The sequence below is a fragment of the Physeter macrocephalus genome, chromosome 11 (assembly GCF_002837175.3).
Source record: "Physeter macrocephalus isolate SW-GA chromosome 11, ASM283717v5, whole genome shotgun sequence".
Taxonomy (NCBI): domain Eukaryota; kingdom Metazoa; phylum Chordata; class Mammalia; order Artiodactyla; family Physeteridae; genus Physeter; species Physeter macrocephalus.
This window is the reverse complement of record NC_041224.1, coordinates 180,028,231-180,050,001: the sequence shown is the minus strand read 5'-3', so window position 1 is coordinate 180,050,001 and position 21,771 is coordinate 180,028,231. Positions and strand designations below refer to the sequence as shown.

The window sequence follows — 21,771 nt, the reverse complement described above, 5'->3', positions numbered from 1 at the left end:
GGAACAAAGATGCAGATTCCTTGTTCAATATTTAATTCCACACCCTCAGTCCCCTCTGACCTCATCACATTTGCTCCCACTCAAATAGTGTTGCAACAATCCGCTGAGATAGGCAGAGAAGGCAGATTTACAGAAAATGAGATTTCCAGTCAAACCAGTGCATACACACGTCTTGCACATGCTGTCAAATTATCCCACCCTTTTATACACAAACAGCTCCAACCTTATTCTATTACATCTCTAGGGGATTTACTAGAATGATCTAGGGTGAAAAAGGGAAATTAGGGATATATAAGCTTACTAATATATTCTCAATGAAACTTTAAGAACAGAGAGAATTACAATACTCTTCAAAATGAAAGTGAAGTTTTCAAATAATTTTTTAAATGAACTAATAGGAAGGGAAAATTTATGGACTCAAAGTTATACTTGAAAAACTCCTGGCAAATAGATGATCAAGGATGCCTGATTAAATAAAGCACACATTTTATACAGACAATTACCATTTTATGAATGGGGATATTCCAAAAGTTTATTCATGAATTCTCAGTTCAGAATACAGAATGCACTTTCTCACAGAAAATGGGTAACACACAACAGTTGGGGTTTCCATTTTAGCCCACAACAGCCTCTCTTAAAAAGTATATACAACATGTATATTGCTGACAGCACTGTGGAATCTAACCACCATACATGTAGTGGATTAAAGACAGTCACCGATTCCTTGACACTCCTCTTATCAAGAGGTAGGCTCTATGTCCCCTCTGCTTAATCTGGGAGTACTCTGTGGGTTCTTCGATTAACAGAACACAGCAAGAGTAATGCTACACTGGGACTTCCCTTGGTGGTGCAGCGGATAAGACTCCGCGCTCCCAATGCAGGGGGCCCGGGTTCGATCCCTGGTCAGGAACTAGATCCCACATGCATGCCACAACTAAGGAGCCTCCCTGACAGAACTAAGAAGCCTGCCTGCCGCAACTAAGACCCAGCACAACCAAATAAATAAATATTAAAGAAAAAGAAAGAGTAATGCTACACCGATTTGTCATCCCCACCTACTCTCCTAGAGCAATCACTCTAGGAGTCTTCAGCTGACATGTAAGAAGTCCAACCACGTGAGCAGAGAGGCCACATGATGAGGCCCTGACACTACGTGGAAAGTGAGGAACCACTAAGCCTGGCCTTCCAACCATCCAAGCATGTGAGTATAGCCATTTTGGACCCTCCAGACCAGACCAGAGGCCAGATAAATACCAGTGAGTGCCCTCAGTTAATGCCACATAGAGCAGAAGAATCACCCAGCTGAGCCCTGCCTGACCAACCCACAGAACCATACTATCTAATAACAAATTACTGTTTTAGGTCACAGATGCTTAGGATGGTTTGTTACTCAGCATTCATTATCTGGAACAATCTGTGGCTTTTCCAGGAAATGACAGAAGCTCCAGCACCGGCATCAGGAATGGAACCCCTTCCTCCATTCTCCACTGGTGGACACAGAGTTATGGTGGTAATGTCAGCCAGGATTTTCCTAGGTATTAGCCATTGGGGCAGCCTCATGTAAGAAAGCAAGGAGGTATGTGGTATGATCATCACTGAAGAGTTGTCCTGTCTGCTTCAAAACCCTCCTAGAATTTTCTATACACTACTGAGGACAGGTTTCAAAATTCTGAAGAAACACAATGTATAGTCAAAATGCAGTTGGTACCTTGATACCAAAGCCAGACAAAGATACAAGAAAGGAAAACTAAAGACCAATATCCCATATGAACACAGATGCAAAAATTCTCCACAAAATAGCAAACCAAATCCAACAACACATTAAAAGGACTCTGTGCCATGATGAAGTGAGATATATCCCAGGAAAGCAAGGGAGGTTCAACATACAAAAATCAATTGATGAAACACACCACATTAATAGAAGAAGGGGGAAAAAAACACATGATCATATCAATAGACACACAGAAAGCATTTGACAAAATTCAACAACCTTTCATCACAAAACAATCAGTAAACTAGGAATTTAAGGGAACTTCCTTAAATATATTAGTAATATATATTAGTAAGCACATGGAATATATTAGTAAGCTTATATATCCCTAATTTCCCTTTTTCACCCTAGATCATTCTAGTAAATCCCCTAGAGATGTAATAGAATAAGGTTGGAGCTGTTTGTGTATAAAAGGGTGGGATAATTTGACAGCATGTGCAAGACGTGTGTATGCACTGGTTTGACTGGAAATCTCATTTTCTGTAAATCTGCCTTCTCTGCCTATCTCAGCGGATTGTTGCAACACTATTTGAGTGGGAGCAAATGTGATGAGGTCAGAGGGGACTGAGGGTGTGGAATTAAATATTGAACAAGGAACTTAACATGACAAAGGTCATTTATTTTTTTAAAGCCACACATAACTTCATAATCACACTGAAAAGCTTTCCCCTAAGATTAGGAACAAGACAAAGATGTCTGCTTTCACCACTGCTATTCAACACTGCAGTAGAAGTCCTAGCCACAGCAATTAAGCAAGAAAAAGAAATAAAAGGCACCAACATTGGAAAGAAAGAAACATACTATCTCTATTTGCCAATGACATGGTTCTATATATAGAAAAGCCCATGAAAAACTAATAGAGGTAATAACTAAATTCAGCAAGATCACAGGGTATATGATCAACACACAAAAATCAGTTGTGTTTTTATACACCAGCAATGAACAATTCAAAAAGAAAATTAAGGAAACAATTCCATTTATAATAGCATCCAAAAGAATAAAATACCCAGGTATAAATTTAACCAAGGAGGTAAAAAATTTATATACTGAACCTAAAAAATCTTGCTGAAAGAAATTAAAGGTGTTGGACTTCCCTGGCGGCACAGCGGTTAAGAATCCACCTGTCAATGCAGGGCACCCAGGTTCGAGCCCTGGTCTGGGAAGATCCCACATGCCACAGAGCAACTAAACCCATGTGCCACAACTACTGAGCCTGCGCTCTAGAGCCTGGGAGCCACAACTACTGAGCCTGTGAACCACAACTACCGAAGCCCATGTGCCTAGAGCCCGTGCTCCACAACAAGAGAAGCCACTGCAATGAGAAGCCCGCGCACCACAATGAAGAGTAGCCCCCACTCGCCTCAACTAGAGAAAGCCCACGCGCAGCAATGAAGACCCAACGCAGCCAAAAATTAATTAATTAATTAATTAATTTTAAAAAAAAGAAATTAAAGGTGTAAATAAATAGAAAGACATCCCATAGTCATGAATTGGAAGACTTAGTACCACATGGCAATTCCCCAAAGGAGATTCAATGCAATCCCTGTCAAAATTCCAATGACCTTTTTACAGAAAGAGAAAAAACGATCCTCAAATTAATATGGAGCTACAAGAGGTGCCAAGTAGCCAAAGCAATACTGAAAAAGAAAAATAAAGTTGGAAGACTCACACTTCTCAAATTTACTACGTCAAAACTTTCTACAAAGCTACGATAATCAAAACAGTGTGCTACTGGCAGAAGGACAGGCATATAGACCAATGGAATAGAACTGAGAGTCCAGAAATAAATTCAAACGCCCACGGCTAATTTATTTCCAATAAAGGTGCCAATACCATCCGACGGGAAAGAATAGTCTCTTCAACAAATGGTGCTGGGACAAATGAATAACCAAATGCAAAAGAATGAAGTGGGACTCCTACCTCATTCCAAATACAAAAATTAACTCAAAATGGACCAAAGATCTACATGTAAGAGGTGAAACTATAAAATATAGGGGTAAATCTTCATGACCTTGGATTTGGCAATGGTTTCTCAGGTTTGATACCAAAAGCACAAGGAACAAAAACAACAAAATTAAAAACTTTTGTGCATCAAAGGACACTATCAAGAATGTGAAAAAACAACCTACAGAATGGGAAAAAATATTTGTCAGTCATATATCTATTAAGGGTTTAATACCCAAAGTATATAGAGAATTCTTACAACTCAACAAACATGTCAAAAACAAGACAAACAACCCAACTAAAACATGCACAAAGGACTTGAAGGGACATTGTTCCAAAAAAGATGTACAATGAAAAGATGTTCAATATCATTGGTCGGTCGCTAAGGAAATACCAAACTACAATGAGATATCATTTTATATCCACTAAAACAGCTTTAATCAAGACAAAACAAAACAAAATAAATGTTGGCAAAGGTGTGCAGAAATTGGAACCCTCGTACATTGCAGGTGGGAACAAGTTAGACACAGAATGACCATATGACCCAGCAATTCCACTCCTAGGTATATCACCCAAGAGAAATGAAAACACTGTGTCTACATACAAACTTGTAAACATTATTCATAATAGCCAAAAGGTAAAAACGATCCAAATGTCCAACAGTGGATGAATGGATAAACAGTGATATATACAAACAATGAAATATTATTCGGCCACAAAAAAGGAACAAACTACTGATACATGCTACAAGTTGGATGTACCTCAAAAACATTATGCTAAGTGAAAGAAGCTAGACACAAAAGGTCACGGACTTTATGATCCCTTTTATATGATATACACAGAACAAGCAAATCTATAGCAACAGAATGCAGATTAGAGATTATCAGATTAGAAGAAAGGGGGGATGGGGAATGATTACTGAATGGGTACAGATTTTTTTACAGGGTGATGAAAAAGTTTTGAAACTAGAGCAAGCTGGTGGTTGCACAAAATTATGAATACACTACATACCACTCAACTATACACTTTAAAATAGTTTACTGAACATTGTGTGAATTTTGCCTCAATAAAAGAAAATCTGGTTGGACTGTAGTTTATTGATTGATTGATTCATACAAATACTTGAGTATCTAACATACTCCAGGCACTCTCCTGGTAACTGGGTTAAGGTGTTGAAAAAAAATTTTCTGCTATGAATTAAGAAAGCAAGGTTAAGAGACTAGAGAGTGACAGCATGGGCTATTTTAACTAGGGTGTTCAGGAAAACCTCCTAGAAGAGGTGATATCTGAACAGAGATTGGAATGAATTTAAGAATATTACTCTGATAAATAATGGGAAAAAATGTACCAAAATGTAATTTTTAATTTATCAAAAATCATCATATGTAAAATTTGTTTTTCTAAAAAAGTGAGGGCCTATCTATAGACATTTATTCCTTTTTTTTGCAAATATACAGTGATTTTTAGTTTCCAGATATTTTATTCTTTGTTACAAATAATTTCTTGACAGTCCAATAATGTGCTTCTTCTACCCCTACTTGTCATCCAGGGCCAGGCCATACTCCCAAGAGAGCCCATCATTCACTCTGCTAACAAGGCATGTTCTCCCTTTAGGGAATCGCTCAGGAAAGGAAAGAGAGAAAGAAATTACCACTCATGCTATGCTAGGTTCTCACATTCACTCACATTCTCACTTTCGGTCCTCACAACTACTTTTTCATAGATGAGAAAACTGAGGTTCAGAAAGGATAAAGAACTTACAATCATAGTTAGCTAAAGGAAGGACCAGAATTCAAATCGGGTCTGACTTCGGACCCATACTATTTTCATACATAAATTCGTCTAATCTAAGATGGCCTAAGTACATCTTAAGCCAGACTGTGAAAATACGATGAAGTGACCCTGTCCTTAAGAAGCTCGTCATCTCAACACTAGAGACCCACCCAAGATGCACCAGAACATCCCTCAACCTGGAGAAGGCAGGGCAGGCTTCTCCAGAAACTTGAGGCCCTTGCTCTCTCTCCCATGCCACTGCCTTGACCCCAAAAGGTCTAACCGGGTGTAAGAACAAAGAAAATCTATCCTCTGTCACTCTAGGAACCTGACCTTGAGGCCTCAGTGTCCAGCTGTGTCCCCTTACTCACAGCCCTCCCTGGAGCAGGTACAGATGGCTATGAAACAAGCCCCCTCACCTCAGTCCAGCCATCACGACCCGTCCTGGTTCCGTGTTCAAAACTTTACAGTGGTTCTAGCAGAAGAGCCATGTAAAATCTTCTCCAAAATAGCCAATGACATCATTTCCCTGCTACTGTGGAGAAGGCTTCATTGCCTTTAACTCATATTCCCATAAGCAATCCACAGTTATAATTAAATTCCAGATGAATGGGTGGAAAGCTGCCTATGCTGGCTGTAACCAGCTCTCTACAGGGTGACCAGGCCTCCGGGACTTGTTCACCGCTAACGAGCTAATATTTGTAAAACCCTGTAAAAATATAATGACTAAATTCTATCATTATTACTAGACTACCGGTTTAAATGTAAATTAAGAGAGAGAAAGGGGAAAGAAAACACATTAGTAAATCAAGTTTGGGACCTTTCCTCGGCGAGAACCACAGGGTAAAGAACGCCTTAACTGAACTTATTAAAGGATGTGGAATGCAATGTTGCTGCTCTAAGAAAATAACTCAAAACAGAGAGAAGAAATGGAGTACCACCTGGAAAAGTAAGTCGATACAGGCAAAACAGATGTTGGAGGAAAGGAAAGGCCGCATGAAAAATATATGTTGGAAAAATACACAGTGTCTTTTAAAAAGCACTATATAGCAGCAAAACTAAAATATCTAGAATCTGAAAGCAAAACTAAAAAGTCTAGAATAAGAACAAAATCTAAAACCGGATTGTAATTCAGCTTAAACTGACCACAGAGCACACTGATGAAAACACGAACTCTATAATAGAGTCCAACGGGCCCGATGCTCTTCCTTTTCCTCATCTGTAAAATGGGAATGAGTCTTCCCTCTAAAGTCAGGCTGGCACCAAGGCGGCACCCCAGGCAGCCAGCCCCTTCCCCGGAGCCCCGCCCCCTGAACGGCAGCCACAGGGCGCCCCCGCTGCCCACAGGCGCTCTGACACGCTCGCCCTCCTCGGAAAACACCTCCGGGCTCCCAGCGCGCCTCTGTCCCACCATCCTGGCGCCCACCACACTGTGCTGTGACCAAATGGTTCTGCTGGCTTACTCATCTCACAGAAGCTCCTTGAGGGTAGTGACCATACAGCATCTTACTTTACTTTTTAGCTCTGGCAACTAGCATAGCTCCTGGGTAAATTCTCAAAAAAATGTGTGTTGATTAAATAATTTTCAATTATCCCAAGTTGGCATTAGAGGCCAAGCAGCTTCCCTGGGGCCAATCTTGGAAAAATGAAGACTGCAAGGGGAAAAAACAAAAACCCAAAAAACACTACTCTGGGTGAACAGTCCCTGCTTTGCCAGATAATGATCCTGACTTGGGAGAGTTACTTACACAAACGCTCTGAGCCTCAGCTGCCTCCCATATAAAATGAGGGAACTCAACTAGAAAATCTCTACAGTCCCCACCGAGATCTGACACGTTATGTTTATATTCTAAGATCTTAACGCTCTTACTCCATTACATCTCAACCCTCTATTACTACGAAAATTGACATCAGTAGAAGGCTTTCTCGTCCATTTCATTCATAAGAAGCAAGTCTGTGCATGGTGCTATTCATCCCATTTTACAGATGGATAAACCAACTCAGAGAGGCCCAGCAGCCGGCCCAGGGTTGTTCTGCTAGTGTGTACAGAGGGCAGGACCGGGTTTCAGATCTTTAAAGCTGGTGCCTTCCACCATGCCCACACTTCTCAAGTGAGGGGGTGGACAGCCCCAAGGACACATGGTAGGAATGCCAGGGGACCCCTCACAGATCCTAGGGAAGCCAAGGATGAACACAATGCATCTTTTGGAGAATCGAATGTACTCAAAAACTGGGGGGGACATATTACTGAGTACAATGTAAAAGTCCTATTCAATTTTAAGATAAAACTTTAATGGGCTTAGACTCCTATCAAGGGTTTGAGACATACTGTACTAAAACCATGCCATGCCCTTTCTCACACAGAAAAGCCTTCTGAAACCAAAACACTTAATTTACCCTATAATAACATTTCAAACATCAGGCTATGCACCCAGGAAAGTTAAAATGTCAAATGAAGCCTCCCATCTTACAAGCCCCCTAACACAACAAACCAGGGAGCTAAGCACCATCAGAACAGGGGATGGGGGGTGAGGGGAGTGGAAGCACAGTCAAGGGAGGGCAGCTCCAGGGCACACCCACCTGCAGACACGTATGCCAAACCACATGGAGCCACTGTGTGGGCAGCTGTCACACCCCTCTTCCTTCCCAAACTTGCAGATTCTGAACACAAACATTGATGGAGGGTCAGTCCACCACGTGCCAGGCCCTGGGGGAGAGTGGGGGCCTGACCAGCACCTCATCACCTCAAGTGTATGCAGGCCTCCTATTGGACATTAACCTTCCAGGGTACAAAGTAAGTCTCCGAAAACCTTCACTATAATTATGACTCCCGGAAACTAATGTTTTAGTATGTTGGTGCTACTGTTGTCCTAAAGATGACATTATCCCAGTCGGTTAGTCAATTTAGCTTTTCTCTCCACTTAAAGAAACAAAGTTTCCAACAAATATGCTTTTGGGTTTTGCCATAGAATCAGTGTTTTAATTGGAAAGGAAATCAGGATATCAGAACAGCAGGCATGATATCTTACTTGGTAGAATAGCCTCATAAAAGTTACCAAATAACCTCCATTAAAAAAAACATGGAGTCGGGAATTCCCCGGCGGTCCAGTGGTTAGGGCTCTGCGCTTTCACTGCCTCGGGCCCAGGGTTCAATCCCCGGTCAGGGAACTAAGATCCCACAAGCCTCGCCTCGAGGCCAAAAAAAAAAACATGGAGTCAAAAACCAGCACGGAGCAAAGGCCAGGAAAAAGTAAACCATGAAATGAAATTACAGGGCACTTTTTTATTTCTTGCGAATTAAAGAGATTTAGGTCATTTCAGCATGGATGACACAGCAGTAGATTTTGGGGGAAGGGGCTTTCTAACATTTACACCCCTCCCCTCGCCACCACCTTTTGAGATTTTCTACCTACAACGAGAAACGTCAGGGACAGCAAAGTGCTGCCGCCCAGGTTGGGGCCCACTGCTCTGTTCCCCACCGTAGACCAGGCCCATCGTGGGGCAGACCGCCCGACCCGCTTGAGCTCCTGGTCACAAAGGGCCTGGCAGGCGCCAGAGGACAGCACGGGAAACATCACAACCGGAAACCCACTGACCAGTAGCATCACCAGGACTGTATCTACTGGCAAGAAGCAACAGGACCGCACACTGTCAGATGCCATGCCACCGAAACAAAGCCAGGAGGGGAGAAATCCTCTTCTTGCCGTTCTCAGGGCCCTGCAAGAGGCCCCGCATGGGCCCATGGCACCTGCCTTCCTGACACTGGGTCTCAACGCCCACTTCCCAGAAGCCTTCCCTGGCCACCCCCGCTAGCCAGGAGCTGTCCTTCCCTTTTCTGAACTTCTACCATACTTCCAGTCCTCTGCACAATCCACTAATTCATTTTAGCCTACACTGTATGACTTTTCTAGCTTCTTCCTAGTGGGTCTTCACTGTCTAGCTGAGCAGCCAGCTCCCTGAGGGCAGGGTGGTGAAATCTTCATTTTTCCTCACCCTCCCTGGCACAGGCTTCAGTCCTGGTGCTACCTCAGTCAAATACCCACTGGTTTCTGGCATCTCCTTCACCATGCACAGGGGTCAAGATGCCCTGGACTTCTGCAGACCATGCCCTCAAAGGCAGGTGCAGTATCTCCCTCAACTTAGCACGATAACTAGAACATTATGGGAACTCAAGGTACATTCACTGAACATCAAATTAAATGAGAAAAAGACTCCCAAATCCCAGTTAAATCCCAGTTAACGATCTACTTATCTCGAAGAATACAGAATTCAGCAAGAGATTCCCACCTGATTTCCGGAGTTGACAGAAACCAACAGTCACCTGCATTTATGACATCTCACCACCTGCCAGCCTCACCCCAACGAGTCTGCACAGGGAGACAAGCAATTCTGGCCCCCAAAAGGTTTCGATGCTTAATGATAAAAATCTCACCTTCTCCTTCCTAGACTGGTCAGTCCCCCACCCCTCACTATGTGTAGAATAGTGCTGTGCAGACCACAGTTAGTAAAGGCCCTCCAAAACAAGAAAGCCATTTTGTATTTTTTAGTTAATTATGAATAATAGACATTACACAAGCACATATGATGTTTTCTGTTTAAAACTGCATTGTCTTCTACCTCCATGAGCTCCTCTGGCCCCAAAGCCTGCTGCTACAGCACAAGACGCCCATCCCCACTCGCCTCTCTCTACTGCCCTCCTGCCCGCGGGCACCGGCCTCTCTCACTAGCTTCGTTCCTCCTGCCCAGAACCAGTCTAAGCATCATCTCCACATTTAGGCCTCGGCTGCCTCTCCCTGGTCGTCTTCCAAATCCACTGGCCTCACCTCCTTCTTTCTCACTTTGTAGCTCTCTTCCCAGTTTCTCTCTGTATCTGAAGTCAATATTATGACTCTCCTCTCCCAGCAAAAAATAATAATAATAATAATTTTTCTTCCTCTATAAACACTTGTAAAGAAGCATGTAGGGGGGGTCCTGAGTCCATGGAACTGATGCAGAGGCCTTGGCCATAAGAGGTCTCCTCTGCTAAGTTAATAGTTCTTAAATTGACCATTATAAGGAAACTCAGCTATTGCATAACATTTGATAGGTTAGATCACTTGCTGTTTGGAGAGTCTTGCTCTACAAAGATGAGAAAATAGAGATGGGCAAATTTAACGCAATTTCCTTTGTTTGCTTGCGCTAGCCTAGACTTGCAACACCACAGTGACAGTTTTTCTTGAAGTACAGCTTTAACATCATACAAAAGGACTTTAAGAGAGTGATAAATCATTCTCATCCTTCAGCTTACTAGCACATCTATACTGACACCGCCCACCCCACCCCCCAAGGCCCTTCTCGCTTTGCACAGTGAACAATTAAAGGGATTCTAGCAGGGCTGTTTACAGAATCAAAATCCCAAACACAGGGGAAAACAGCAAGAAGCAGCTCAGATGTTTCAGTTAAACGAAGGACTCTCTTCAAGGCACGAACAAGAGTAGGAATATTTTGATGGCATTAACAGAAACAACTGGCCGCTGCTATTGCCTGTTTCCAGTGGAATGTCTTTACACCCTTCTTTACAAGGAGTGAGGCCATCTTATTAATTCCAAAATTAATGGAGAGCATCCAAGGAAAATAATTGGTCTTCTTCCCCTCACAGAAAAATTCACATGAACGTCTTAAAAAAAAAAAAAAAAAAAAGCTGGAATTCTCCCTGCCAGCTCTCTGCTTTCCCAGCTTCTGCATTGTGACAGCTGGAACAGATGGCGTCTGGGTGAGACACCTTACATCTTAAACCTCATCCCTGATAAGGTCTGATTTTAACTAGTGATGTGGGAATCCCAGGTCTGTCAGGCTTTCTGTCCTGAGCACCTACTCACCAGATTTCCAATCTCATGTATTTTACAGTTTTCACACTGATAAGGCTTATTTTTGCTTTGGCCAAAGAATTTTTCATCTTGGACTAATTCTCAGTATACATATTGTCACCACACGGTGAAAACACAAGTATTTCCTTTCACTTGAAAAACCAATGTACACTATTTTGCCAGACATCCTACATATGATGCAGTCTTTTAAACAGGCCATTTTTAAAGATGTGAAAGGAGAAGATTTTAGCACCAACTGATGGTCCACCTGGTCACTTCTTTGGATAAGGATTTTATAGACATATACAAGATTACAGAACACAACACTTCCAAAAGCTCCACCAGCAAACGCTAGAGGAAAAAAAAAAAAATTATGGCTCCTCCTCAGTTGTATGCTGTGAATGTAAATTAAGAAGCGGCGACAACGCTACTCAATACAGCCTTTATGACTCCACAAAAATAAATGAATAAATAACACACACACACACACACACACACACACACACACTCCCCATCTCACTCTGAAAACTGATTCACGGCTTAATACGAAAAACATGAAATAAAATTGCTTCCTTCAGACAAGAATAAAGACGCAGACGTAGAGAATGGACTTGAGGACACGGGGGGCGGGGGGAGGGTAAGCCGGGACGAAGTGAGAGAGCGGCATGGACATACACACACTACCAAATGTAAAACAGACAGCTAGTGGGAAGCAGCCGCATAGCACAGGGAGATCAGCTCGGTGCTTTGCGACCACCTAGAGGGGTGGGACAGGGAGGGTGGGAGGGAGACGCAAGAGGGAGGGGATATGGGGACATATGCATACGTATAGCTGATTCACTTTGTTATAAAGCAGAAACACAACAATGTAAAGCAATTATACGCCAACACAGATGTTAAAAAAAATTGCTTCCTTCAAATGGTCAATTATATGAAGGCTTCTTAAATTTCAAAGCACGTCCACAACACACCATCCATTTCCATTTTGCTGCTATGTTTTCAAGTGAAAGGTAAAGAATTTTCTTCCACACGGAATTCTTTCTAAAGGCCTAAATATTAAATAGATGTCCCCAACGGGGTGACAGTGAAAACGTGGCAAAGTGTGCAGGAGCAATTAACCAAAGGCGGAATGTGTGCATTTTGCCCCAAACTGGATCCCAGTACCCGCCTGCCTCTGAGGCCACTGCAGCTCTCCGATTATGAATCGGTCAGAGGTTCATCTGCAGAGGAATGACTCAGTATAAACTTTTAAATAATGGCTTTAAAAAAAAAAAAAAAAAAAAAAACCTAAGCCAGCCCAGGGTGAACACGTTCGGCTATGTAGACACCCGAATCGGTCCGCTCCTCACCCCGCAACACACAGCCTCGCAGGAGATGCTGATTTCTCGCCACCCCGGGGGGGGGGGTCACGTTTCCAAGAGGCCTCGGCGCCCCGTTTCCTGAAAAGCTGCGGGACCCCGGCCCGCGGGCCCCGGCCGGGCCGGGCTGGAGGACAAAGTTTCCCGAAGTTGAGGCGTCCGGGGGGCGGACGGGCCCGGGCTGGGGCTGGGGCGAGGCGGCGCCGTACCGGGCACTCGCCGTCGGGCTCCGGGCCTGCGCCGCCCCGGCCCCGCGCCGACCGGCCCCGGGCCCGCCCGCCGCCGAGGGCGCGGGATGGAGCCGCCGGGGATGGAGCCGCCCGCCGCCCGCCACCCGCCGGGCCCCTTACCCGCGTCCGCGCCGCTCGGCCGGCTCAGGGGCGCCGGGCGCGTCCTCCGCCGCGGTCCGCAGCGTCCTGCTCCCCGGGCAGCCCCATGTCGGGGGGCGGGGAAGGGCCGGCGGCCGCCGCCGCCGGCTGGAAAGTCCCTGCTGGGCTGCAACCCGGCTCGCGCACGCGGCGGCCGCGCCGCGCCGCGCTCCCTCGCCCTCACGCACCCTCTTACAGGCACTTCCTCTCGCGCGCTGGAAATCCCCGCCGGCCGCTGGAGCGCGCCCTGGCGCGCGCCCGCCCCGCCCCCGCCTCCAGGCCCCGCGCGCGCGCGCGCGCGCGCGTGGGAGCTGCGGGAGCCCGTGAGCGCAGCCGGCCCCACGGGCCGCGGCCCCGCGCGCCCCCGCCCAACCCGTGCGCGCCAGCCTCCCGTTGCTAAGCCCTCCCGCCAGGCGCCAGTCGGCCGGCCTTAGCAACGGCGCCAAGGCGCGGGCGGGGGCGGCCTCGGGCGCCCCCAGCGCCTGCCCGCCGCCGCGCGCCCTCCCGTCCCCCGGCTCCGCGCTGCCCTCGCCCCGGGCCTCCACCCCTTTCCGGGTCGAAAAGCCACGCGAGCCTCGTGGGGGCCCGAAAGGTGCAGGTCCCCTCGCAGTCGGGAGCGATGGCGTCACCCGGTTCAGCAGGGCAGCCACTCTCGCTCACACGCACACGGACACACATTCAACACACAGTCTCACACAACTACTCACGGACACAGGCTCAGACACACTCAGCCAACATGCGTTCTTACACACTGTCCCTCACACTCAGACACACATGCTCACAAGACATGCATACTCTCAGACACATGTTCACATGCACTCGGAGACACACTTGGTCACAGACACCATCATGTGCTCTCACACTTGTGCACGCATTCACACACCCATGCTCCCTCACACCCATGCACACGGCACACTCTCACACATATACACTCGCTCCTACACTCGTTGCCTCTCGTCCACACGAGCAGGTGGTGGAGCTGAAGGAGACTTGAGACATCTGGGCCCTGATCTCCTTCACTCAGCAGGGAGCTGTCTCAACGTTGGTTTGGTTGGCATTTCCTTGCTCCCTGGGGTCCTCCCACACCCAGGAAGTTGTGTCTTGGTCAAGTGCGAAGAGTGTGGCCAGTTTGCCATAAGCTGGCCTGGGGCCCCAGGACAGAGATCCTGCTGCCCCGTGCACCCCTCTCCTCCCTGGACCCCACGCCTTCAGGGGCGTGTGCAGCCTCCAGAGCCAGGGCACTCACTTCTCCAGGGGCCTCGGCCCTCTGACCCCCAAATCATGAAGGATTCCCCATGGTCCTCTAAGACAGTGTCCAGTCCGGCTGGGCCTGGCAAGATGGGGCGCAATGGAGGGCCTGTCTCTGCGAGGCTCCAGGCCAACCAAAGAGCAAGGCCACCTCTGCACGAGTTTACAAGTTAACACTGAGGAGACGGAATGGATGTTTCCTTTTTCTCTGCTCAGGAAGGCTCATAAAGATCCCTAGACCAGCGCTGAGACCTGTGTGACCAGCTTAAGCCGGGCTCCCTTATATTTCTCCAATGACTTGTTGAATAGAGGCAGGAAGCCCAGCATCTCCTCTGGAGGTTTCCTCTGTGGAACATTCCAGAACCCTCGACAGTCCACAGCTCTGGCCCCATCAGCCCGACTGGTACTTGTTCTCCAGCCACAGAGGTGGGGACTCGGCCAGGCTACAGCAGTGCCCCTGCTTGGGCCACTGAAAGGGCACAGCTGAGTTCAGACAGAGAACCCAAGATGGCTGTTGTTCCCCCAGCACCCATGTCAGGGCGACAGGCCAGCCCCAGCCAACCCTCTCACACAGACCCCTGGGCTCCGACCCGAACCTAGGGCACCAGATGAGTGCCTCCTTCCTTCCCTCTCCGTGGCTTCCTCTCCAGAGCTTTGGGTGTCCTTTCCTGCCTGTCAGAAGCCGTAAAGACCCTGCCCTCAAAGGGCAGGGTCCACACTGCTTCCCACACCCCCGGCTCCCAGGCCTCTGTGTGTCCGCCCATCTCCTCCCAGGTCCCCAGGCCTGCTCAGGCCACAGTCCTGGGACCCTTTCAGCTGGGTCCCACTCCCACCTCCTGCCTCACACTATATTGGGATCTTTTTAAGACTTTGCCAAAATCAGAGTTTGCCAAAAATTCTCTAGGCTGGACTATTCTTGGTTCTTTTAAAATAAGCAGCAAGGTAGAAGTTTCAAAGACCCGTCAGAGGGGTTTTCTACAACTCGTTTTATCCTCTACCAAAGCTGTATCAAGCAGCATTCAGAATGAATAGATTCAGGTACAAGCTGTGGTTGAGCCCTCTGCTGGGGAGTGAGGACCTGCTCCTTCTCTTCTTCCCCTTCCTCCCCCTTCTTTCTCTTCTCCAACCGTCTGAGCAGTTCTGGATCCCCTGCTTTGGGGAATTGGAGGGGGAGCAGCACAAAGAAGTTTGCCCCGAACAGGGCAACGGCTTTGGGGGCGGGCGTTCTGTCCTCTGCAGTTTCGGCCGCTGGGCAGCCGTGATGGGCAGCGAGGAGAGCCAATTACAGCTCTCCTCGCTGCATTTCAAAGGCAGAGCTCTCTGTTCCCTGGCAACGTGTAACAACAAGCTGACACCATTTCTGGACAAAGAAATTTCTCGCAGGAATTTATGTAGCATTACGTGTTCTGTTTGCTGCATTTCTGGGAGAAGTGCACACAGATATTAGAGTGACTCAAGTACAATGGGTCAGAAGCCATTCCTGTCTGTCTTCCAGAGAGGAGGAGAAAGTATTCACTGTTTAGTGTAAGGGGTCTTCAGGCCTATGAGAGGGGCTTCATCAGACCTCTCCCCGAGTGTGACGATCAGACACGCAAGTGACACCTCCCCAACTCTGAGACCATCAGCTCCCATGGGTCTGACTTGGGCTGAATAGTGCTAGCAACTTCTCCCACTGAAACGTATGAAATACCACCTCAGGTGGGCCTTGGCACCTGGCAAAAATCAAAAACTTTTTGAATACACTTTACGTTACAAACCCCTTGTGTATAACACATGTGCATTTATATACACACATATATAACAATGCTTAATCTCAAACATGTGATGTACTCTGTTATTTTCTATTCCATTCCATTTATTTTTTAAATGCTGCTTGTGACTCTCTCAGCTCACTGTTGGTTCCTGACCTGAAGTTTGAGAACACTATCATAGACTAAAACAGCTGCTGAAGATGGTGGAAGTGGCCTGGCGTTTGGGGGTGGTCATCGTGGGAAAGCACCCCTCTCCCTCCTGCTCCATCATGAGTGTGCACTGTGGTGCTGGGCTGCAAAGCCAAGGACTCCAGCCCCCCTCCCCTGCCCAGCCCAGTCCTTCAAGTAGACCCTGGCTAACAGCAGAGGTGCCCCTTCTCCGGACAGGGATGGCCAAAAACAAATGCAGAGGAAATGGGGCCTGGAGAGGCCCAGGAGGCCTAAGGGTGGGTATGCAAACACAGCCACGGGTTTTGTGCAAGTGATGAGAGAAGGAAAGGCAAGGTGGGAGATTTGTGTAACTGGCCACGGAAAGTTTTAATTTTCTCTCATTTCTGTGGGCCTCTTGGGAAGATGAAGGTGTCCTCATTTTAGGGAAACCTGGTTTGGGATTTGTGTGCACACACACACACCCCACCACCACCACCACCACCACCACCAGCAGCAGCAGCTCTGGCACTTTCCCCCAGTCCTTCAGGAGTACATGAGCCCCAGGTAAAGGCCAGCTTCCCACAGGCAGCCTTGACTAGAACCCCACACCCACACTTCACTTCCGAAAAATAGATTCAACTCCACCAAGAAAGGGGGATATTTTACTGCAAACCTCATGGGAGACAGGGGAGAGGGTTTGCATCAAGCTCACACAGCAAACTCATGAAACGTGTGAGAAACTGAGTGCCTGCCTTACGATCCCATTCAGAGGCTCCACCTGCCCCTGCGGTCACCGTCCCCCAGGTGGCCTCCTCGTAGCCTCTTTGTGCCCCCACAACTCAGCTCCGGCCTTAGCTGGCAGACCCTGCTCAGCAAACAAAAGCCAACGGCTGGTGCAGCGGTCCCCTCGGGAGACCCGGCTCCTCCCAGCCCGGCAGCATCCAAAGCGAGCTCTGCTCCTCCACACACATTAGGAATGAGGGAGAAGGTTATCGGGTCCAAATCAAGTCTCGGATTAACGAGACAAACTGTTTGAAAAGTACAAGAGTTCTAAATCGTCAAAATTGCCATATGCCATCTCACTACGAACACAGGCAACTGTGGTGCCCTTCCTCCTCTCTCAAGTCTGGTGAGGACAAGCCTGAAATGTCATCAGATGGTGCTGGATCAAAACAGCTTATTCCACCTTCCCCTGGTCCCTCAGTTCATTTGGTCAAGACCTGCTTGCTGAGCATGACCCCTGCCCAGCTCTCTTCTAGCATGAAACCAATGAAACGCTTGTCCTTTGGGACTTTACCTTCTAGCAGGTGTAGACCAAATAAAGAAATCGCAAGTGAATCTATAACAAGAGCTGTGACCAAAGCTAGAGAAGAGGAGGGGAAGGAGGGAGGCCTGGAGCAAGTGGCCGAGGGCTGGCGGATCAGGTGCCATCTGAGTGTAGGCCCGAAGGAGGAGAGGAGGGTGCCATGCGAACATCCGTGGGCAAAGCATCGGCACAGGGGGAACAGCATGGGTAGACGCCCTGAGGTCAGTGAGCATTGGGGAGGCCAGTGTGGCTAGAGCCAGGGAGCAGGGGAGAGTCACAGAGGATGGAGGTGACGTGGGGCTTTGGGGAGGGCTGGAGACGCAGAGCCTTGTGGGTCATCACCAGGACTTTGATTTTGCTCCGAGGTCGGGGCCATTGTAAAGTTTGATTGATAGCTTGCGTTCTACCCAAACTAACCCTGCATTTGATCATCCTTCATTGTCCTTCAGCCAATAAACATGTGCCGGGCCCTGGGCAAATCCAAAGGGCGGGGCGTGACTTTGCCGCGTGGTGGACGCAATCACAGCCAAGGACGCCCGGCTCTGGCAAATGGGCACACACACAGGTGTGAGCCAGCAACCAGAAACACAAACCTCCTGGGCGCCGGCGTGGGCGTCTGGTGTGAGCCCTCAGGCCCAGTGACCCATATCCGGGACTCTTCCAAAGAAATAAGACCAAACGCCAGGAAACCATTAGGTACCTCCCACCTTCAAAGCCAGAGGAAGGGAGTGGGTATCACCCTTTGTCTGGTGGCCATCAGGGTGGTGTTCTAAACCCAGCCACCGCTCAGAGTGCCGCGTTTGCTATCGGATGGGGGCGAGAACCCAGAGCACGCTGCCTGTAGGCCAAGCACCGCTGTCCCGTAGGCCAGGGCTCTGGCCACGGCACCGCTGTCCCCGCAGAGCGGCCTTTGCGGAGCTGCTCTCAGTGGCCGAGGCCCTAGGAGGAACCGAGGGGCCGTCGCTGTCACCTCAGACCCCGTGGCTGTCCCTTGCTGACCTGCTACACCCACACTGGTCTCCAGGGAGCCCCCGTGGACCCAGGCTGACTCACCCTCAGGGCCTTTGCCCATGCTGTTCCCTCAGTCCAGATGCGCTTCCCCCAGCTACTTACATGATTTACTCTCTCTTCCTTTGGGTCATAGACAGTTGAGGGGATTCCAGATCAAAGATTCATTTCCAGGACTCACCACAGTGCACCTCCAAATGGGCCCCTGGCCTGACACGATGCCAGGGACAAGCTCCCCAGAATATCCCAGTGATGAGTTCCCTTGTTAAGGTGAACAGGAGGAATTCACTCAAGCAGGAGAATTCTAGAGCAGGAATCGAAAAAGCAGAACTCAACTCATGACTAACTAGCTGTACGATCTTAAGAAGGCACTTTACCTCCCTGGCCCCGGGTTTCCCCTTTTGCAGAACGGAAATATGACTGCCTGCCCTACCCCAACGGGGCTTTGAGAAGGCGGCTGAGGCCGGTGGGGGCCATGCAGCCAGTGTGTCCCTGAGAAGTGTCATGATACCCAGAAGGCAGGCACAGGGCTGTATTTCTGATGCTGTTGCCTTTATTACATAAAAAGGATTCACCCAGCTTTCCGGGGAGGGAGGGATTGTTTTAATTTCAGGAGTCCGTGATCACTTGCCATGAGTAAAAGTCACATCCGCCCCACTGTCTTTCAGGGATGTTACCTAATGCTTTCTCATCACACTATCAGGGATGTTCAATTGACGACCGACTTGCCTATCAATTCCCTGAGAAGTATTTTCGGAGGGGTTGGTCCTCAGCCCTACACTGCGGATACGACAAGCTGTCAGAATTGTGCCAGCCCCTTTACCTGGGAATGTGGTGTTTTTCAAACTGCAGTTTGTAATCTACTAAGTGGTTGAAAAATCAGTTCAGTGGGTATGACCGGCATCTTTTTTAAAAGTGAAATGAAATAAAATAAAATAGGAAATAGCAAAATGCTTCTTACTTACTAGGTCCGTGTAGTTTTGTGAAACTTTTGTTTTAGTTCTGCGTGGGTATACACAACTAAGTTTGTCTGTCCTGAGGTAAAATGTATTTCTTGTTGTAGGTCTGGTACAGACGTTCGAAGAGCCATTATGCTAATGGAAACATGAGTCGAGTGTATGTAGGTTAAAAGTTATTTTCCTCACGTGTGCTGACACATCTGTCTCGTGCGCCCTGCCCATTGGAATTTCCACCCACTCTTGGGTGAAATACTCAAAATTAGTAGCATCTGGGTTAATGAGGTTTGTTATATTCAAAAAATAAACAATGGTGCGGTTCAACTTGCATGCGTCCTCCTGAATAGTCCTGAGCGGAGGACCCTGGGCCCGCTTCTCTGTCCACTTCACTGCCAGAGGCTTTGGTCCACTTGGCCAGTTCCCTCACTGTCTCCTTGGTGGAAAGCCCTGGGCAGCCCTTAAAACATGTGGCTAAGTGAATCAGGCAGGAGGGAAGGGGGGAGGCAGGGAGGAACAAGCGGACCGTCTGCCCCAGGCCAACTCTTTCCCGTCCACTTCACGTACCTCCAGTTTTGCTTCATCAGTAAGCGGCCCCCCACTCAGGACTCTGGCCTGCGGTGGGTTCAGGGCTGGGGCCACCTCCAAGCCTCCACACAGGAGAGGTTTACCATGCGATCGTCTGTCTAGAAGAGGGTCCGAGGGCTTGTCTTGAATCCTCATTGTCAGCACAAGCGCAAGTCCTCTGTTTAACGTGTGGATTTGGGGCAGATCTGGGGTTGTTGAAGATTGGGGGTCTTTGGCCACCCCTTGGGCTCACCACTGAGGGCGGATTCAGAGGAAACCCGGGGCCTGGCATGTGCCCGCCCCAGGCCGATCAGGAACCCGCTGTAGAACCCTGCGGATTTCACGTCTGGGGGAGCTGCCACCCTAAGCAGCTCTTTGTTCTTTCTTCCCAGGTTGTGTCTGGGGCAGCCCAGTTGTACTTGCGTCTTGTGATTCACTTGAAACATGTGATTAGAAAGCCAGCTGCAACCAAACTTGGGAGCATTTTAAGGCCTCGAGCATAAGCTGAGGCCGCTGGTGGGTGAGCCGGCATGAAGGAATACAGTCCAGCCCATCCGTCCACAGTTGAGATGGAGTTTCCAATCTGGAGGCTGAAAGGGACCTAATTAGCCCTGCAATGGCCATACCTCCTCTGTCCTGGGTGACAAGGATAAAACATCAGCAGATTTACAAAGTCAGGCTCTCCTTACAGCTCTGGCTAATCTATTGCTCTAAGACGTTAATTTCCGTGGATGATTTGCAACGTAGGTGATTTTTCAAACTACCAAGTTTGAATTTCCCTCCACTGTTTTTCAACATGGACCCAAATAAGCTCATTTCACAGCGGGGAAGCTAACATTGCTATGTGCTGATACCTAAAATGACAGTCTTGGGGCTTCTTTAAGTAAATAATTATTTTCTTTGTAATTAGCAGGCTACCTCAATAACCTGCTTTATCAGTCTAACAGAAGGTTGCTAAACACCAGCTGTATGGTACTTCCTAAAGCTGGGGAGGCAGAGCTGGCGTTAGGAGCCTTGAGGACATGACTAAAGGGACAGGACTGGCACGGGTGTCCACCTGGGCTCTCTTCTGACCCTCTGGCCCGGGGCCCAGGTGTCTTGGGCCCATCCCTGCACCTCTTAGGTGGTGTTCTGGGGGCTAATAATAGGCAGCAGCCAGTTTAAGTCAGTGGGCCAGAGCTCACGTGAGACCTCCCCGTGAAGTTGCCCCGTGGAGGTGAGGCCTGCGGGGCTAGGGGACATTCAGGCGCTTGGGCCATGAGGCAGGGCAGCTGCCCCAATGGCTGTGTTGACAGGAAACGGCCTTTCCTCCCTTGCTGTTTCTTTCTGAGTATGAGGCAAACTAAAAAATTTCCCCGCAGATGGTTAAGGAACCAAAATCGGACACTCTAACTTTGGTTTGGGGATTTTATTCTTCTGACAGAGCACTTCATTCTGCAACTCCAAATGCAGAAACTGCGCAGCCAGGGCCCCAGAATCAAGGCTTTTCTGGGCAGCGGCTTCCAGATCGCTCCCCGGAAAGGGTACCGTTGGACCCTGGGCCTCACTTTGACCCTGTCCTCTCCGGGAAACAATTTGAATAGGCCTGCGTCTGTCTGAAGTCACCTGGGTCATTAGGAAATGGGACTCGGGTAAATGTGACGTCTCTTGGTTCCCCAAAGCAAACAAAAAGTTAGAAAAGGATTAAGGCGAAGTTCCCCAGTTCGTCCAGAGCCTTGATTCCACTTT

At 48.2% G+C, this 21,771-nt stretch overlaps 1 protein-coding gene across 1 annotated transcript in view; it reads right to left on the bottom strand.

Annotated features, from left to right (window-relative positions):
• TRAF3 (TNF receptor associated factor 3) overlaps nucleotides 1-13,241 on the bottom strand; it is a 127,249-nt gene extending 114,008 nt beyond the window's left edge. The window contains exon 1 of the mRNA XM_024131065.3: nucleotides 13,043-13,241. The gene's annotated coding sequence lies outside the window, so the exon portion shown is untranslated. The remainder of the gene's footprint in view (nucleotides 1-13,042) is intronic.
• Between the last annotated feature and the right edge of the window lie 8,530 nt (nucleotides 13,242-21,771).